This window comes from Microtus pennsylvanicus, chromosome 8, assembly GCF_037038515.1.
Source record: "Microtus pennsylvanicus isolate mMicPen1 chromosome 8, mMicPen1.hap1, whole genome shotgun sequence".
In the NCBI taxonomy this organism is placed as follows: domain Eukaryota; kingdom Metazoa; phylum Chordata; class Mammalia; order Rodentia; family Cricetidae; genus Microtus; species Microtus pennsylvanicus.
The window spans coordinates 27,647,733-27,668,548 of NC_134586.1; the positions used below are offsets into that span (position 1 = coordinate 27,647,733).

The window sequence follows — 20,816 nt, forward strand, 5'->3', positions numbered from 1 at the left end:
GAAGTACAGATGGGTTGCCTAGGTACCCAGCATTCATGTGGATTCTGCGCATCCAAACTCTAGTCCTCTTCCCTGCAGGACAAGCACTTTAACTGCTGAGCCATCTCCTAGGCACACACATGTTACTTTTTATGAACTATTTCAAGCATTCCAGAAAGTAAAGAGGTTGATATAATATTGCCTGTGGTGTTTTAAAAAGAGAACTGTCCCCCACAGGTGCCAGCTCTTAATACTTGGTCCCCAGTTAGTGGTGCTAATTAGGAAGGTTTAGAGCAGTGGTTCTCAACCTTCCTAATGCTGTGACCCCTTAATACAATTCCTCATGTTGTGTGACCCCCAAACCATAAAATTATTTTCTTTGCTACATCATAATGGTAATTTTGCTACTGTTAATGAATCATATCTAGTATGCAGGATATTTGATTTGTGACCTTTGTAAAAGGATCATTTGACCTACAGGCTGAGAACCACTGGGATAGGCTTCGAGAGTTTAAATTCAGCCTCATCCTGCATCAGAATGTCCTCTCTGTTTCATGCTTGTGGTTGAGTTATGAACTCTCAGCTTCTTGTTCTTTCTCCCATACGTTGCTTTTGGTCATCACAACAACAGAAAAGAAACTAATACAAGACCCTATCTCAAAAATATGAGACAAGGGCTAGGGAGATGGCTTTGTTGTTAAAGTACTGAGGATCTAAGTTTGGAATCCACAGCCTGTGTGAAAAAGCCAAGTATGAGGCTGAGGGGATGGTCCAGAGGATAAAGTACTTGGCACGCAAGTGTGAGGACCAGAATTTGCATCCCTAGGACCCACATAAAGCTAGATAGTGTAGCACATCCCAGTGCTCCTAGGGGAGATAGGCAGCAGAGACAGAAAACTCCCCAGAAGCTCATGGGCCAGTTAGCTCAGTGTAAGTCTTAGTGAACAAGAGACCCTGTCTCACTCTAGGTGGAAGGAAAAGATGGACCCCTGAGATTGTTCTTTGAGTTTGACATGCCCATATTCACACACAAACATAACACACTATTTATACATACATACATACACACATACAAAAATATTAAAATAGAAAATAAATTTGAAAAGTGCTGTGGTACATATTTGTAGTCCAAGCTGTGGGGAGGCTGAGGCAAACAGAACCCAGGGCCTACTGGGAAGCTAGCCTATCCTAATTAGCAAGTTTTCAGCCAATGAGAAACCTTTTCTCAAAAAACAAGGTAGCCTGGGGCTGTATTTCATTGGTAGAACACTTGCCTAGCCTCTCTGAGGCCCTAAGTTCAATCCCCAGTACTACCAAAAGAGTGGATGGGAGATGGATATCTCCTGAGGGATGACACAGAAGTTGTCTTCAAGCCTCTGTACACACGTGCATGTGGAAACATGTATGCATGTGTGTACACACACACACACACACACACACACACACTTATAAACTTAAGATCTGTGCTCTGAGCAGGTAGAGAGCTGGCTCTGCAGTTAAGAGCATACCACTCTCACAATACCCATATCGGGCAGCTCACGGCCACCTGTAATTCCTCATCTGGGGGATCTGGCGCCTTCTTCTGTCCTCCATTAGCACCTGCAGTCATGTATACATTTCACATCAACACATGTACATGACACAGTTAAATACCTTTGCTTTTAGTGTTGTCAGTGTTTGGTTGTTTAAAGGTCACACCCTGACCTACAACCTCCCTTTGAAGTGTTAAAGCAGTTCAACTGGTAGATTCTACTAAAACATTAAAAGTGTATTTTTCCTCTAGAGTACAAATTCTTTTTCTATTTTTCTACCATAAATGCTAGCTTCCCACCATGGGTCGAACCACACTGGAATGAATTTGTTTCAGCCAGCTGCTCTGTGGGTCACTGAGCTTGGATTCTAATCCCTGTTCCCAGCACTTGGTCGCATTTTTATTTTTCAGGAAATATTGTTTCAAAACTTGGCTCAGTCCTTGTCCTCTTGGATTCTTTTTCCATTTGTTCTCTCCAATCGCTGGATAGCTCGCATCCTACCCTCTTCTGAAAGAAGTGGTCTCAGGAGTGACCATGCTGGAGCAACACTCAGCACAGAACCTGGAAGTCCCTTCCACCACTCAGGGCTCATCAGTCACTGGCCATAGACACGACATTCCATTCTTCCCTCCTGGATGGCTTTGCCTTGTTGCTGTGCCACCCAAGTGAGACAAACGGACACAGGAGCTGGTGGGGGCAGAGCCTGAGAAACAGCAGGGACAGAAAAGAGAAAGAAGAATGGTTCTTGGTGGGTGACAGACTTTGTTCTGGTTCCCAGCCTCAGTGTTTGTGATCTGCTTTTCTTCTTTGTGTGATGTCTGAACTTGTTTTTTTAGCTCAAACTCTGAACTCTTGTCCAAATCACTAAGAGCAGCAGCACACAAGAGGCTGCGAAAAGCGAGACTAGTGATGTAGCAGAGAATAGCAGAGCCCTGAAGATAAATGTGCATTTGCCTCGGAACTGAGCATAGGAATGTGCGCATGCTGCATGTGTCTTGACACATTTATGAAAATACACAGTATAGTAGACTCACTTTTCTTCTCAGCTATGTTCTCACACAATCTGGCCTTTTCTTCTTCCAGAGTATCTTGCTAGTTGGATGCTGAAATATCTGGCAACGAAAACTTATGTATAAAAAAGAACTGTTGTACAAGCATAAGGATCTGCATTTGACCCCACCCCATCAGAACCCATATTGAAAAGCCAGGCAGAGTGGCCTGCACCTGTATCCCAGTGCTGGGGAGGCAGAGGGGCGGCTGCCTGGCTCTGCTGTGAAGAGGAGAAGGAATATGGCATAGAGCTGAGTAGACAGCACAGGAGGGGCTCAAAGCTGACAGAGCACTGGCTTCGGACACTAGAACCCAAAGCGCTTACCTTGTTTCTGATGATATTCCCTAGCACTAAGTTGAGGAAACAAAGAGGAAATGGGGATTTGACTATAGAGGATTATAGTCAAAAATAGCTCTTTTGCATTCTTGAAATTACACAAACATTAAATGTTATTTTCCATTCATTCCTAGTATAGAAATAGTATGTGGTGTTTAGTATCTACATCTAGAAATATACAAGGCACAAAACTATAGGCTTTGCTAAATGTAGAATAACATTATTTGTGCCATTGGGCAAGAATTACAAATTAGGGGCCTATGTTAAATAAGAGAATGTAGATAGAGAAGTAGAAACCCTTCTAGACAGGCAGTGTGAACCCAACTACTTGAGAGGACTGCTTGAGCCGAGGCATTGGATCCAGCCTGGGAAACATAAGGAAACCTGAACTATTAAACAAACAGACCTTCCCCCAACTTTGTTGTAGAGCAGAGGATTCTGTCATCTCTGTCTGACACTGCCTGACTAGGAAGCTCTCGGTCCCCCTTACTCACCTTACTGTCCAAAGCTCCCTGGGACAGTGAGGTAAATATTGAAATGGTATATGGACACGTTCTAAATACAGACTTCCTGCATTTTATCTTTGCAGCAAAACAAAAAATCACTGGGCCTTTTTTTTCTCCTACAAATTCATTTGTGTGTGTGTGTGTGTGTGTGTGTGTGTGTGTGTGTGCGCGCGCGCTCTCATGAATGTAAGATGCTTTAGTTATGATGGTATCCCCCGCTATATGCCACTGCCACTATCCTCTCTTCTCCCCTCTTCTTACCCAAACCCCTTCTTCCTCACAAGTCACCAGGGCCTTACTTAATGTAGTTTGTATTTAGTTAATATTATCGTGGTTCACAGTGGATTCAAGTTCTAAAATATGGCTACATTTTGTAACTGGCAAAGCTCTGTACTTGTAGTGACAGAAATACCTTTTAGCTCCACTGATTACCTTATTTCCCTTTGTGTTGACAGGAACCCTGCGAGAGCGCCTGTGGGGCAGTTATTTATTTACCATGTTAGAATACCAATTTGTTTTTAGATTGAGCATGGTTAAACAGAAGCCTGTTGTCTCCAGTGTCACCTCCCACAGACAAGGCCATCCCAACTAAGGAAGGAAGAAAATGTATCCAGCTGAAACTGTGGAAACCACACCAACAAAGCCCTTTCAGGCGCTGTGGTCCTAATACCTTAGAGCCCTTGGACATCAAAGTGTCCGGTCCGGTCATGGTGTTTAAAATAAGTTACCGTTAGTGCTCTTTCAGAGTTTTAGTTTTGTTTGTTTTTTTACCAGAAGTTTGATGGCATTGACCTCACTTGGCACTATCTAGAAATACAAGTCACTTAAAGTTCTTCAAGATAGTGTCTCCTGTGATGCATGCCTGAGAACATGGAGGTAGCAGTGTCTGTGTGTACTGGAGATTCTCAAGGGGAAAGTGGTGCACAGTTTCAGATAGAAATATGAGTGAGACCACACCCTTCTCTGTGGAACTCGACTTCCCAGGACAAAACCAAAAGAGGGATCCTAATACATAAGCAATTTTCCATATACATGCAGACACTGCTGCCATCTCCCCCTAAACATACTGCTACCACCCATGACTCAAAGCCTCCCCCATTCCAAGTCAGGGAAAGTACTGACACAGCCTCCCTTCCTAGTACAAAAGTTCCAGCTCTTTTGAATTACCCAGACAGCCTACCAGGCATCCCTGCTCTTGTTGGGACCATGGCCATAGAAGTGCTAAGAGCCTTCAGATTCTAAGTCAGAAAGATGGAACCAGGCTATGACTCACTGTCATATTCCCAACATGGAGAGTAAGATCAGAATATAAATGGTCAGTGGATTCACAACATTGTAGTCCAACAGCAATCTATTAGCTTCCTCTGCTGAAAACACTGTATAGGGGGCTGTAGTCGTTTGAATGTAATTGACCCCCATAAGCTCATAAGGAATGGCACTATTAGAAGGTGTGGGTTTGTTGAAGTAGGTATGGCCTTGTTGTAGGAAGTATGTCACTGTGGGGGTGGCCTTTGAGGTCTCATATATGCCCAAGCCACCTCAGTCTACTTCCTGTTGCCGTCTGATTAAGATGTAGCCAGCACACTGCCATTCTCCCTGCTGTGATGATAATGGGCAAGTCACCCAAATCAAGTATTTTCCTTATAAGAGTTGTCATGGTTTCACAACAAAAGAAACCCAAACCAAGACAGGGGCTCACATAGAATTTTATCTTATTCTCATTCTGAAGGCAGGAAATCTAAGATCAGGGTGTTGGTTCTGGGATTCTTGGCTCTCTGGTGGCAGACTTCTCATTATGTCCTCACACAATCTAGCCTGTGTATCTGTATATCTAAAATTGTACCTATGTATCCCTGATGCCTGCAAATATCCAGACTTCTACTACTTACAGCACCAGTTGTACAGGTGCCGGCCTACACTAAAGGCCTGATTTAGCATCATTACCCTTTATAAGTCCCGTCTCCAAATATAGGCAGACCCCCAAGGTTCTGGGGATTAAGGCTTCAACTTGTAAATTTTAGAGGACTCAGCTTAGTCCGTAAAGCATGAGGACTACTTCAGAAATAATTGCTACTGGGCCACAGTTTCACAGTTTTGATTTAGTTGTTTCTATACCAGCTATAGAAAATGCATTCAAATAAGCCTTGGGCTTTTGCCTGCCCAAAGGTAAGGGTGCTGCAGAACGTGCATCCACCAGTTACAGAGGATTCCCGCAGAGGACACGGGATGCCGGTTACTTCCACCCAGGGAGCCTTGTGAGGAGCACTGTCTATAGCCACAACAACATCACTAACACATGAAACCGGGAGCATTTTAGGGGTACAGTGATGGTACTCATCTACACAGCTCAAGAACTGTCCTACTGCTCTGCCCTCCCTTTGACACAAAGGATGCTAACTGACTAGAAGAGAGCCTTTAAGTTCAGCCCTAAAACTCAGGCAATGGTGGATAAGATTTTTTCATGGGGTCCTTTTTAGTGAGAAATAATGGTTTTAATGTTATCATTCTGAGTCTTTTGTAATCAAACTGTGAGCCAGATACCAGGTGGCTCTTATTTCTACCTTGGCAGAAAAAAAAAATGTGATATGGTCATGGCTTTAAGCTAGTATGATGGGCGGGCATGGTGCCCACTCCAGTGGTCCCAGCTAAACCAGGTCAGTCTTACCATGGGCCACACATGATGTTAACAAGCTGTCCTCCAGGCTTGCTGACTTGTGCTATTGGTATATCTAGAGTCTGTAGGAAATCACTCTACATTCGCAAGGCTGAAGCAGAACCAAGTCCAATTAGAATTCACTCCAAAAGGAAAGTGTTCCACAACTGAAGCTCAGAATGCAGCAATCACGAGAATCTTGGAAAGATAAGGTGATGAGATCCAGAGTGGAGTTCTCTGGAGCTGAAACTTCGAGCTAGAAATAGCTTGTGGCTTCCCACTGGGTATGGTTGTTTAACTCTTATTTGATAAGGCAAACCACAGATGGGCTCTGCTAAGTCAGACATCATGAAGTCTAGAAAGAATTTGAAGAGCACCTGTCTCAAGACAGTTGAACCCAAAGCAGTGAAATGTCCCATCCAAGATGGGGAAGCCAAGTGGCATATGAGGCTTCTGTTTCCGGTATTGGCCCACTGCTGCCCCTTACAGCCTGAGAGTAAACTCTGTGTGTCAACTTCAGCAGGACTGACTCTTCCAGATGCAGAACATCTTGTCAGTATGCTGCCAGACGACTCAGTGCCGGCTCGGGCTGAGTGTGTCTCAGGATAGTGCAATTCAGTGTACCACCCAAGCCTCTGGATCCTTCTGGAGAAAGGGGAAGTTTATTTAACCCCTTGCAGAGCTGTAACTTTGCTGCCACTTCACTGGTTCCCTGGAGGATTGTAGAACTCTTAGTGTTCTACCCATAAATCCTATTCAGTGTCCTGCAGCCATCAGCAGTGGTCCCACAGACACTGGGGATAATTGTACAGGGCCACGTGTAGGCTTATCTGGGCTCTGGTTCATTAGGGTTGGCCTTCTCAGGTTATATGCAGAAGAATGCTTCCAGGGTTTCTAAGTCTCCCTCTTGACTGTGTTTAACTGAATTCCTCCTTCACGTCTCTTGAAGGCTGAGCCCACATTCTGTTTCTGGCTCCCTAGAAGGAAAAGGTGGGAGGAAAGGTCTGTTCTCCTCCAAGTGCTTGCCTTGTCTTCTCCATTTAGGCCAAAGCTATGTAGGGCTGAAGGTATGAATGCCATGGCTTTGCCGTATTTCTTGGAGCGGCGTTCCTAGCATTGAGAGCCTTAAATATTCATTGAACCAGATTAGACTGGAAATATCCCTAGATATTTCCTATCCTACCCTTCTTGACCTATGTAAGTACTGCCTGCAAAAGTCTGAGATGTAAGAGGGTGTGGGAATAGTTTTCTTTCAGTCCTAACCTTCCTTAAGGAGCTTTCGAATCATATCCCATACTTCCCTTCGGCATGCTAAAATTAATAACATGCTACCCTGCCCCCATCCACCTCCATGCCAGGCGAATCAGAAACAACATTCCCTATCATGCTATGTGATACTCGCATCTTACCGCTGTACACGGTCATCCATGAAATGTTTACCGTGTTTACCCAAGGACCACTTGGATGAGCCCACCTGACCTCAAGTGTGTACCCAACTAAAGGATCATTCTGTCTCTTCCTTCAGGAGTGACCAATCAGATGATATATCAGTTTTGCATTAAAATTAAAGAGAAAATTCAACAAGGTGACCACAGGAGCCTTTCTAGTCTTTGCCCATCACTGACACTCATGTGGGATACCACATGTTGGGAAGAAAGGTCCTGGGAGTAGGCATGTTGTGCTTAGGCCACAGTGGCTGCAAGGCTCCCTTCTCTCTTCCACTTGGCCAGAGAGTGGAGTGGGCCTCTTGTTGCTTCTGCACTTAAATCTCAGCTGCAACAAGGCCTTATTCTTACCACCCTGACAGCTTCAGCATTAGATTTCCTAATCCATTGTTTGGTTTGTGTGGGGGAGGGGTTGTTTTTTTCATCCTTTCATTTTGACACTCTTCATTTCTGAGAGCCAAACCAAACACATGGGCCTGGCCAGCCCCCCTGCCTGCGTCTGTGCTTCCCAGAACCTCGCTGTTGTTCTGATAGATCCCTTCAGCAAGGGGGTGGTTTGCTTTCATTTTGATAATAGTGGGCAAGTCTCGGTTCATTTCTGTTAGCAGATGAATGAAGATAATGAGAGGTGCTGCCAAGTCAACATAGAAACAAGACTTAGAATTCTCGATGATTAGAAATGCTTGTTTAGACCGTGCCACTGCAAGCCCGTCTAGAGCAGATCCCAGGCTTGGTAGCATGTCCTTGTGACCACCTGCTACCCTTGCCTCAGGTCTCTGCTTCTGTTCGGTAAGCCACCCAGCTAACTGGTTTATTATTTGTGACAGTATACCACAGTTTCTGAGGCTATTTCTCCATAGGAAGAGATTACCATTCTCTTGGCCCTTCAAACACAGTGGATATAGAGCACCAACCAAAGCAATGTGAATGCCGTGTTGAGTTTCTCCTATTCCCACTTTTTAAAAACTTTTTATTTATTCTTTGTGGATTTCACATCATGCATTTTGATTCCATTCATCTCCCCGTCCCTTCATGTCCACCCTCTGTCCTTGCACACATACCCAAAAAAATTTAAGAGAGAAGGAGAAAAGAAAAATCTCATCATGGAAGCTGTAGTATGACGCAGTGAGTCATACAGTAAAGCCTTTAGTGCATACATCTTTACTTGCAAGTGTCCATTGCACAGAGTCATTGGTCTGGTTCAAGGCCTCTGGCTTCTGCTGCACTATGATTGCTGGACCCTTATTGGGACTCCTCTTGGATATCCTGTTGTTGCCCTGTGTCATGGAGGTCCTGCAGCTTTGGGTCTGCAGGACCTGTCTCTTCACGTGCTCCAGCAGATCACAGATGGGGTGGTTGTTGGGGTGGGCCAACTCACAGCCCTGTCTGAGCCTGGGTGGTTGCTGGGTTAGTCAGCCTGCCAGCTATCCCTCATCCTCACCACCAGGTTGAGCTCTCCAGCATTGCCCTTACTAGCTCACCCTAAGGAGCAAGGAGCAGAGCCGGTATAGCACTCTACCAGGACATAGCCTCTCAGGAGAGACAAACCTGGGGAGTTGTTAGGGACACATTATCACAGGGGAGACACAGATTAGCTCATCTAGGTACAAATGTCCTAGACAGGAAAGCAGTTGCATTTTAGATGTGTCTGTATATAAGTAGGTTAGAGATTGAAACATTAGTATCCTAGCAACACTTGAAAGTAGAGTGCACATGCATCTGGAAACTGCAGGTCTGACTTCCGACCGCAGACTGTTCATGCAGTTTCCTGAGGTGAGCACACTTCCCTGTACCTCTTTAGGCCTGGGCCTTACCTGTAAGGTAGAGACTGGAACTGGTGGTTCTCCTGCTCCCTCCAGGCTATGAGTTGAAATTTCTAGTGCAGCCCGAGATAGCAGCTCCCAATACTGCACCCAGGGTAGCAAAAATATGCCTATAGAGTAGCTGGGACTTAGAAAAAACACTTATCTATCTGAGGGCCGGACTTTTCTGAGGGGTAAATAAGGGAACATACGCTTTCTGATGATGGGAACTCGGGAAAAAAAAGGAACCAGCACACGCTTTCCTGAATGGTAACCTTCTCTTTTACATCATCTTAAAGAGTCTCTTTCTGAAAACTTCTCCATCTCCACACAGCTACTTTAAACACGCTTTTACATATATAACATTTGTCTCTCTTCTCTCATACTTCTCCTGCACATCCAGCTACATCTCCCTTTCAGGACGGGGACACACATTTTGTCATTCATCATTCATTTATTCACTCACCACCTCCTACATCTCTCACACTTCTACTCCAGCACACTTCTACTCCAGCACACTTCTACTCCAGCACACACTTCTACTCCAGCACACACTTCTACTCCAGCACACACTTCTACTCCAGCACACTTCTACTCCAGCACACACTTCTACTCCAGCACACTTCTACTCCAGCACACACTTCTCTCTCTCCAGCACACACTTCTCTCTCTCCAGCACACTTCTACTACAACAAAGCCTCTGGACAAAAACATGAATCACATTTTCAGGGTCACATGGCACTTATTGAGGAAACAATAAGAAACAGAGCCAAACTAATCACACTGTTTCTTTCAGGATAGTGATGTCACATTGAGTGGCCAGTGAGTCATGCTTGGCCATGAATGTAGCTCTAAGTGGTCAGGGTTCCCAGATAGAAAATGACATTGAAGTTCAGGGCTTAAACAGTAAACATTAGTTGACTGAACCTTAAGGTTAGGAGTACATGCAGAAAGTTCATTATGCTGGAGTTCATTATGTCTACCAAAGTTGCTTCGTGCCTGACCTTGATTCATCAATAAACACATGGGAATTTGTCCTTGTGTATTAATCTCCAGGGGCAACCAGTTTGGTTTGAATTTGTTCTGAAGTCTAAAATTAGCTGTCTTTGTGCTAGTATTATTTCTATTCCTCAAAATTATACTGATTAAGCAGAAATCATCTTCCTGACCATCCACAGCTATATGTGTACCCAGTCAATGGAATATATTCACAAGATAAACACACAAGCAGTGGGAAAACACCCATAGCTGTTCTTAGGGGAGAAGTGTAGTGGCACATGAGAGAAATTACAGACAGAAGCAGCAAGTCATTTATAGCCAATGGTCCCACAGTCTTTACCTAGTGGGGCTCCCCATCTGAGAGTTATTTGTCTGGTGGGTTGACCTGTTGAATACTAGTTGTCACCTGCTGCATACTCCCACAGCCTCCAGCAAATTTCAGAATTTCTGTGCTCTGGGTCTAATATGAGCAGGCTAGTATTTCTGTGATTAGATGTTTGCCTGGCTGATCTGAGGCAGGACAGGGAATGAAGCAGAAAAGGAAGCTCCAGAGTTTGAGGCCAGCCTGAGCTGAACAGCTGATGCCTCGATGTTTGATTTCACTCAGGACTAGGGGCTGCTGCTACCCGCTGCTGTGTTTTCAGTGCTGTGGCAGAAGAGCCCCTTGTTTGGTTTTAGGTTTAGCTTGGGGGGAGAGTAGACCTTTGAATAGAACCCAGGGCCTTGGGCATGCTAGGCAAGTCTTCTTCATTGAGCCATGGCCCCAGGCCTTAGTTTATTTTCAAAGCCTTTGAAAACTAATGATAGAGATAATGGTAATCTAACATGGAAAAGCCCAGTTGCATTAAAGGCGTATTGTTAGCATTCATCCAGTACATGATTAATAAATACTTGTGTCCAGGAATAGCATATAGGAGATAATAATGCGATGCGTGGTTTTCATGCTTCAAAGCATAAAAGGATCCTTCCTATCAGTGCATAAACTTACCAGTTTCTGGGGAGAGAGTGGGATTTTTAACCTGTGGAGAAGCTGTAAAAGTCTTCAAGGTCAAGCTCCAGCTTTCTTTGGCACCAATGCTAGTAAATTCTCCGGTGTGAAAGCAGTGACCAGATGCCTGTAGGAAATCTTCCTGAATGAGAAATTACTATGCTATCAGATCCTCCAATCCCGTAAGCTTTACGGTCTGTTCAGAATGGCACAGTGGCAAAACACTTCACAGTTCATTCCAAACATTTGAAAAACTGAAAATGGAAAGGTCATTTTGTGTCTCCATAAGTCCTAAGCAGCTGCTAGATTAGGTTATGGGGCTATAGGACAAGTCTAACCAAGACAAGGCCATTTCTGCTTGACCCATCACTTCTAGGGCACCACACTCATCAGTTTTACAGCTCAGACTTCAAAGCCTGTGTTCTGAGAGCTAGTTGTTAAAAAAAAAAAACCTCAAATTTTTAGTTTAGTTTAAGTATTTCTGTGTAATTTTTGTGCCTACCCCCCTCCCAAACATCTACTGATTTTATCTAAAGACCTCTCTAGGCCTGCCTTTCAGAAAACCTTTCTTTCACCTCACAGCAGTTTACCTTGATATGGAGCCAGGTCTACAGAATACTCACCTTTTTTCTACTTTAGGAATTTCTTACATTTGGGTCTCTGGTGGCTCCCTGTTGTGATGTGTCTTCTTTATGTGTGGAGAGACATATGGGTCCTGTTCTTAAGTCACAGCATAAACTGAGCTGTTTTGGACAGTGGTCCTAAGGCAGCCAGTTCACTGCAGGCTGCTCTTGCCTCATGCATCCAACTTAAATAACTTGGTATTGCACCATCCATGTTGACTGTTCTCTGAGTTACTCCGCCCTAAAAGCAGGAGGAGGCTGGCTAATGCTATAGCCAACTCTTCCCAACAGCACTGTCTGTTCCGTGTATTTGCTCAGCCTCCTACCCATGGCTTCACAACAGCTCTGTCCTAGAGACCAAGGCACCGCTGCTCTGTGCTTCTCATGCAGACTGCACATCTCCTTGAGTGTCCCATGTGGAGTTGGCGCCACATTTGGCTCAGGTCCCTTCGGAAATCACATCACTACACTGAGTTCTAGAGCGGGTGGGAAAGCTAGACAATTCTTCTATAGGTCACCTTCAGACCCTGTACTTGCCCTGCACTCCATCTTTTGGGAACTTTGAGCAGAATGGGTGTAACGGCGTAAACGAATGCAGACAGACTGTAAAAATATATATATAGCTTTGATGGCGAAATAGACTTACAGAACCACCGTTCCGCGGAGACCAGGAAAGCAGAAAAGGACGGCTGGGAGCACGCTTGCCAAATTTATAGGCAAACATTAGCCCGAGGCAAACACGCCCCCTAAGGGGTGGGACTTATCTCTACATCTCCCCTTTTTGTCTAAATAAGACAGAACTAAACCAAATACAGCTATATACAATAACAACAAATAATATAGCAAACAATATTGAGAACAAAAGCTTTGCTAAACATTCTATCTCAAGGAGTCCAAATAATATAGAGAGTAACTACAATTATATAATCTTCAACTCCGTCAAAGATCTGAGAAGGGAATAAACACTACTCAACAAACGAGATATATCCAAAATGTGCAACAATTGACAGAGACAACTGACTACCTGGGCAATCACCCAAAGTCTCGTTTGCAACGTTGAGTCAACCAATTTTGGCTAAGGCCTAACATAACTGACATACCATTATTAAAGGCAAGGAACTTTTCAAAACTATCTTACCCTGTCTTGGCAGGATATGACAGTCCTGTTTTATCCATTGATGCACGCTCTGTATCTCTGTCAGTGGTTGAGGTACGGGCATTTCTTTGCCCCAAGGCCAGTTCTGCCAAAAAGAAAGGCTCCAGGTGGAGTGTCTTTGGTGCTCAACATTCTCTCGGGAATAGAGCGGTGTTGCCAGGAGCAATTGTGTCTCACTATCACGAAACTCTGAGTTAGATTAAAGGCCATTTTCTACAGCTCTTTGAAGAGGTCGAAGATTATCTATCTATACTGAGTATAATCTCTATATATCTAGAGAACCTGATTAGTCTAATTATAAATGACAAACTTAGATGGCTATTTATCTATATAATTCTCAATATCTATCTAACTTAAAGACTAAGAGAATAAACAACTGTGTAACAAATGAGAATAATGACCTCCAAATATAAACACTGTACAAATATACATTGCAATATGGTAAATATATATCAATACACAAACATTATATAAGTATCTTAATCAGAGGTAGAAATGTACACTGCAATATGGTAAATATATACAATATATGTCAATACATAAAATGTTTTAAACAGACATAGAAACATGCATGCATACAATAGTCAATATAATTTAACTTTGTATCAATATACAAGAATCGATACCAATATATTTGTCTAAAAGCAGTAACTCACAATTATAAATCTATTATCCCATCATTCCCTCTTTTTTTTTCTCAAAATGATCCCTGAGCTTATAAAATTCCTCCCACAACCCTCAACCGTATACTAATTGTAATCGACCCCTAAATGATGTCCCTAAGCCCAGGGGTAAACTTTACTGGGAGAGGGGATGTCGTCCTCTAGAATTACTTCCAGCTGTCATGGGGGCGACATTCTTTCTGGGGGATCCTGTGAAAGTAAAATGATGGTTAAATTTCAAGATCAATGTCTTTTAAAATTGCAAATAGTCTCTGAGTATTTTGTGGAGGTCTGGCCAGAATGTTGTACAAGATGTGCACCATTTCAGCTAACCAAGTTGGGATCGTCTTGTGCAGCTGGTATCCAAAACAGGTCTTGTAGTAGAGCTATCAGTATCATGACGTCATATCCACCAGGTAGAGTTGTTGTTGTGGGGCCCCATCTTCTTCCTGGAAACTTCAAATGTCACTTCAGGAAAAACTCATTGTTCATTGTGAAAAACTTAAACATTAATCATATAGACATATATAGACATACATATATATATATATATTCAATGAAAGGCATGACAGATATATTCAATGAAAAGTATGATAGATATGAAGAAAAGCAAAGATGTTTTCTAAACTCATATTTCTTTCTGTCCCATATCATGGCTCTTGACATGAGACAGAAACTCTGGGTTTTTCTCTTACTAGCAGGCTTGGAATTGGAGAGGGACTGAGCCAGAGTCCAACTTCAAAACCAGCTCTATATATTTATAAAGAAATGTTTAATAAGACATATATATATAAATTAATACTTACAAAATGTGTCCATCCATCAGTAATTAAATATTCAGGGTCCCTCAGTTTCTTTGAAGATGAGTATTTTCCTGTGGAGATAAGAAAAGAACCCTGCCTCCAACCTATCTGTATTTCTTACCATCAGTATGTTCGCCATCCTTATGAAAGAATTGTTATTTATCTTTTCCAAGTGGCTTCTCTTCTTCAAACCGAACCTTTATTAATTTTGATGGTATCCACAATTTTTCCTCACCTGTGGAGATAAGAGCAAAACCTCTTCCCCAACGTAGCACATCTCCTGGCTTCCATTGTGAGGTCAGCACATCCTTGAAATAAACTGGTTGATTTAGTTCAGTAGACTTTTCCATTACCCAATGTCTTTCTGCAGCCATTGTTCCCTTCTCATTAGCGTTGAGAAAATCCAAGGTTAACAAAGCATTATGTAACCTATTTCTGGGGGTGTTTTCTGCCCCTTTCTGTTTGTTCAACATATCCTTTATAGTTCGATTTGATCTTTCTATGACTGCTTGACCTGTAGGATTGTATGGTATACCTGTAACATGCTTGATATTGTAATAATCAAAAAACCATTTCATTTTCCTAGAAACATAAGCAGGACCATTATCCGTCTTTATTTGTGTAGGTATACCCATGATAGCCATGACTTCTAATAAATGAGTGATTACTGAATCAGCTTTTTCTGAACTTAAAGCAGTTGCCCACTGAAAGCCTGAATAAGTGTCAATGGTGTGATGAACATATTTTAATTTGCCAAATTCTGCAAAGTGGAACACATCCATCTGCCAGATTTCGTTCCTTTGGGTGCCCTTTGGATTAGCCCCTGCAGGCAGTGGCGTTTGGTTATAGAAAGAGCAAGTAGGGCATTTCTTTACAATCTCCTTAGCTTGTTGCCATGTAATTGAAAACTCCCTACAAATGGGGGCTACCAACACAGGCCATATTGGGGGCCCTTAGGATTTTGATTTCTTTGTTGTGTTTCTCTGGAGCTGGAACCCAGGACCTTCCATGAAACATGTAGTGTGCTCCAGAGTCATACCCAAGCTCAGCAGGCAGATCTTTAACAGATCTTAGAGGTGCCGCCAGGTGGGTGAGCGCTTACATGTGCACAGGGCCTGGACAGAGCCCCAGCAGCAGAGAAAGAAAAGAAAATGTCTTCAGAAAAACGAGCATCTATTCCTGCAGTTTCCCTCACGGGCCATTCTTAAAACTATCTGCTATTTGCAGGTGTTTCTAGGCAGCTTCATGTAGAAAGCAGAATTCCTCTAGGCGTTTACAGAAGAACTGAGGAGTTAGCATGGAGCATCCCTTAAAACAAGACAGAACAAATCCTACAACAGTGTTCCAGGGTCATATATGTAGAGAGGATCGTGTGTAGGAACATCAACAATGAGCGTTTATAATAGTGAAAACTAAAAAACTACACATTTTATACCAGGAGTTTGTTCAACTGTGCTCAGAAGTAATTTTAAAAAAAAAAAAAAGATGTGTTAAATAAAAGACACAAAAGCGCCGGGCAGTGGTGGTGCACGCCTTTAATCCCTGCACTCAGGAGGCAGAGGCAGGCAGATCTCTGTGAGTTCAAGGCCAGCCTGAGCTAGCTCCAGGATAGGCTCCAAAGCTAGAGAGAAACCCTGTCTCAAAAAACAAAAACAAAAAAGACACAAAAGCACTTAGAATAATTTTTGTCCAAAAAATGCATAAGTTAGTTCATGTTGTTATTATACCTTTTACACTTTTTTTTTGGACGAATAATAAAAATCCGGAGACAGATATTGGGGCTCAAGCTGAAGATCAAAAAAGCAGAGTGGCCAGCCACTCTTACCTCAACCTCAGACCGAAATGGATGATCCTACCCCCACGAATCCTCACACTGAGACTGAGCATGGAACCTGTCTCCTCCCATTTTATATTCTTCTCTAGTATTGGGATTAAGGGTGTGCACCACCACTGCCCAGCCTATATGACTGACTAGTGTGACTGTTTTGATTAAAAGTGTGCCACCACTGCCTGGCATGTATTGCTGACTAACGTGGTTGCTTTGCACTCTGATCCAGGGGTCCTCCTCTTTCTCTGCCTCCCCAGCACTAGGATTATAGACACACACTACCGTCCTGGCTTTTCATATGGATCCTAGGAATCAGGTTCTCATGTTTGCTAAGCACTTTACAGACTGAGACATCTCCCAGCCTGTGTCATAAATTATCAATCATTCAGTTACTAAAAGCTTGTACAGCATGGCCAGTAGAGATTATGTGTGTACTCTTGTCTCTGTCTTCTGGTGAACATATGTGTGCATGAAGGTTTAGTCATAATATACATGTACTCCAGTTCAGCAAATGCTACCACATGGTTTCCAGCATAGCTGTACCTCTTTGCACTCATACTGTGCAGAAATGTACAAGAAGTCAAGTGGTTCCACACCCTTGTCAGCATTTGATGATATCTAACCTTTACATTTTTATCCATCAAAATGGGTAAAATCCTGTTTCTATGATACTTAACAAGAATAAATATGTTTGTATGTATTTTCTAGCCTTTCCAAAATATAGTTGATCCTACACATCCTTGGGTTATACATCCCTCAAATTCAACAAACAATCACAGTTTTAAAATATTCGGGAAAAATAGTTTTAGAAATCAGAACTTGAATTTTCATGCACTGAGCACTCTGTGAGTCCCCAGAGTAAAGCTGTCCCTTCCATACCCGCCCACCGTTTTCTGTTCTGTGTGTCTCTCCATCACTTGTCCTTTGAGCTCTGTTCACCTCCAGTATCAGCTGTGCCTGGGCATGTTTTCCCTCATCACTCTCTAAACAATGCGGTATAACAACTGGTTACATAGCGGTTACATGACATTCAGTATTATGAGTAATCTATAGATAAGATATGTAGGTTATATGCAAGTATACCATTTTATTTCATTATTTTTATAGAAATGAAGATTTTGTTGTCCATGAGGTATCCTGGAATCTGCAGGAACTTCCTGTAGACACAGACACTGAGTAACAATTGGAATCTTTTGTAAAATACTATTCTAATTCCTTGACCTTTTGAATTTGTTGTTTTGCTGTTTGTTGCTGGTTTGTAGTTCTTTGTGTAGCAGATACCTTCTCCCATCTGCCAGCTGCTTTTCCTCTCCTAATGATGTCTTTTAAGAGAAAGAAGTTCTTAGTTTTGTTTTGTGGGGGTTTCTTTGTTTTTGCTTTATTTGAGTTTTCTTGTTTGCTTGTTCATTTTCTTTTAGTTTGTTTTTATGTTATTTGAATTTTTGGGGTGTTTGTTTTTGCTTTTGTTTTTGTTTTGGGACATAAGGCCTCACATAGCCCAGGCCGCTTTTCACCATAATATTACCTGAGGGTGACTCTGAGCTCTTGATGTTCTTGTCTCCTGAGTGCGAGAATTACAGGCCTGTTTTAATATAAATTAACTGACTTTTTAGGTCTTTTTTTTTTATGGTGGGTGTTCTTTTGTGTTCTGCCTAAGAAATCTTTGCACTATAGTCTTGGTAGTGTGTATGCTGAAGTTGGAAGGGAACAGAGAAGACCAGTTTGTGCAGTGTCCCTTTCAACTTTCATGGATGGGGCAGGAGACTTGCTGTGTTTGTGAGCTTGGCTGGTTGTTTGCTTGGTTTTTCTGAGACAGGTTTTCACTATGTAGCCCAAGATGTCTTTACACACACAATCCTCCTGCCTTCGCCTGAGTCTAAGTTTATAGGCAGGTGGCATTGTGGCCAGCTCTCCTGTTTTCTTTTTCCATGTCTTCCATTCAGACACAGATTTATTCTCCATCAAGAACTGATTCTTTGTATGATTGGGATATGGTAATGTATATGGTAATAGATCATAAAATCCAACCTTTCCCTACCATACAGATGGTACCTTCGCCATAAACTAAGGAAGTTATCATGTTTGTATAGGTTTTTTTTTTCTTACTACATACATTTTCTTATATTCATAGCTGCCTAAGGTTAGGGGTTGCATTGAATCTATGAGTTAGTTTAAGCAGAATTAATACCGTCTTTGAGTCTCCATTCCTTGGTCATGTTATATCCTTCCATTTAAGGCATTTTTTACTTTTGTAGTTCTATAGTTTTTAGGTAGACATTTCACTAACCTTTCAAGAAAGCAAGTTAGGTGAGGAAGCGGTCAAGTCATCCTGCTTATTACAGCTGGTCTGAGAGACAGAATACTAGAGAGTACTTGTATTGGAGCTTTTGAAGTTTGATGGGAAAGCTACACCCAGCTTAAGAAAGATAGTTCCAGGATCTTTTCAGGATGGGAAAGGTTCCTGTATCCCCAGACTCAGAGAAGAGAGCTTGGAAACACCATTGACTGAAAGGAAAGGGACTTGGCAGGGTTGCCCAGAGGCTACAGGAAGAAGGTTAAAGGGTACTGTGGGGTCGTTTTGAGGCAGGATATTTTGTATATGGTGTCACCTTAGTAACAGTGACAGTTTCCCAGACTGGTAAGCAGGACCACACCTCTCAGCACCAAATCCCACATGTGAGTGTTCATGTAATCCAGTCTGCATTTGGAAATCTGGACTTGTTTTAGCGGAGTATACACTTTCTGTTTTCTCTACTGGAGATAATGTCTTTATATCCATTTCCATTTGTTTCTCCTTTGGGATCTAACTGAGATGAAGGTTTAGTAGAAAGCAGCTCTTCCACAAAATCTTTTTTTAAAAGCCACAGTCTCACTCAGATGCATGGCTACTCATCATACACATAGGCATACAGAGAGCCACAGTCTCACTCAGATGCATATGTCAGAGAGAGAGAGAAAGAGAGAGAGAATGCCAGGGTCTCACTCACGTGAACACACTATACACATACAACACTCGTAACCTCCAGTGATCCTCTAGCCTTGGCATCCCAGGTAGCTGGAACCCCGGGAATGCCCCACCAAACTAGTTCTTCCATAAAACCTTGCAGTATCCAAACGACTGGAAGAACATTTTTCGAATGGATATTTACATATGAGGAGAGTAGGGTACTGCAATATGGAACTTCAAGCTCACATTACAGAAGGATCTCGCTGACTCAACCTGCCTTATCTGCAACCCTTTAATACAGTTGCTCAGGTTGTGATGACCCTAGCCATAAAATTCTTTCCATTGCTACCTCAATTCTGTGATTTTGCTACTGTTATGAATTGTAATAAAAGTATTCTTGGAGCTAGAGGGTTGTCAAAGGGGTCAGGGTCATGACCCCCAGGTTGAGAAATCCTGCTCTAAAACCATGACCTAAGGTAGAGAATTCCTCCTTTAAGTTGTTTATAGAAGATATTTTGTCCCAGCAAAAAGAAAAATCTATTCCAAAGCCCATAGACACCATGTTATCAATGTAGCAATCTTCTGTTAGTGTGTGTCTACAGGGCTTTCCTGTCTTAAAAATATCTCTGTGGGTACTGGGGATGGGGCTCAGAGTGTTTGCCTAGCATGCACCAGGCCTTGGATTCAATCCCCTGAACCTACAAACACAAAATATATTTTTCCCTTAGCTCTTCTTGTATTTACACATCAGAATGAATTTTAGGGTCAATTATCAAATTCCAGAAACAGTTTTTGGGATTCAACTTGGAAACACGGTGCACTGTTAGGTGAAAATAGATGAGTTTAGCTCCTGTCCTAAATTTTTAAAAGACGCACTAAGGCTTAGCATGGTATGAGTGGCCCTGAGTTCCCAGGTCAGGGTCAGCAGCCAGCAGAGAGAAGACTGCTAGTCTCACCTGACTGTTGTCCTTGAGAAGCACACTCTAGCTCATTCTTGGCTCAGAACATCCGGAGGCTGACAGACAGTGGCATTCTCTTTGCCATCTAATCTGCTCTTTCTGGGTGATCTTATGTAGTTAACAACAGTAATTACAAGTTAACCTTTGTCAGGCATTTTCACATGTCATTGTCATTAAATCCTCTAAAACAGCACTGTGAAATGTTGCTGCTCCACCCTCCAGCAGAGAAGAGAGGTCAAGGGGACATCAGCTAATAAACGGCAGCCCTGACGCTGAGACCTCAGCCTCCCAGGCACCTGGGTTCTAAACTCTCTCCCACTCAGTTTTCAGTTCCCCTTCCTTTCCTAGAGCCCTGCCTGGTATTTGAAAATATCCGTCTTCCCGTCTCATTCCTCAGCCAGCGCTGTCACGAGTACTTTCCCTTCTCCTCACGAACCCTACTGAGAAGGCTGAGGTGTGCATCCCTCCTCTCCCCGACTCCTCCCTCTCAGCCCCATTTAATTCCACCTTGTGCTTACAACAGCCACTTCCTGGCTGCTGCCTTCTG

The 20,816-nt window shown here is 42.8% G+C and overlaps 1 protein-coding gene across 13 annotated transcripts in view; it reads left to right on the forward strand.

Moving 5' to 3' along the window:
• Erc1 (ELKS/RAB6-interacting/CAST family member 1) overlaps positions 1-20,816 on the forward strand; it is a 350,007-nt gene that overhangs the window by 323,662 nt on the left and 5,529 nt on the right. The window lies entirely within an intron of this gene.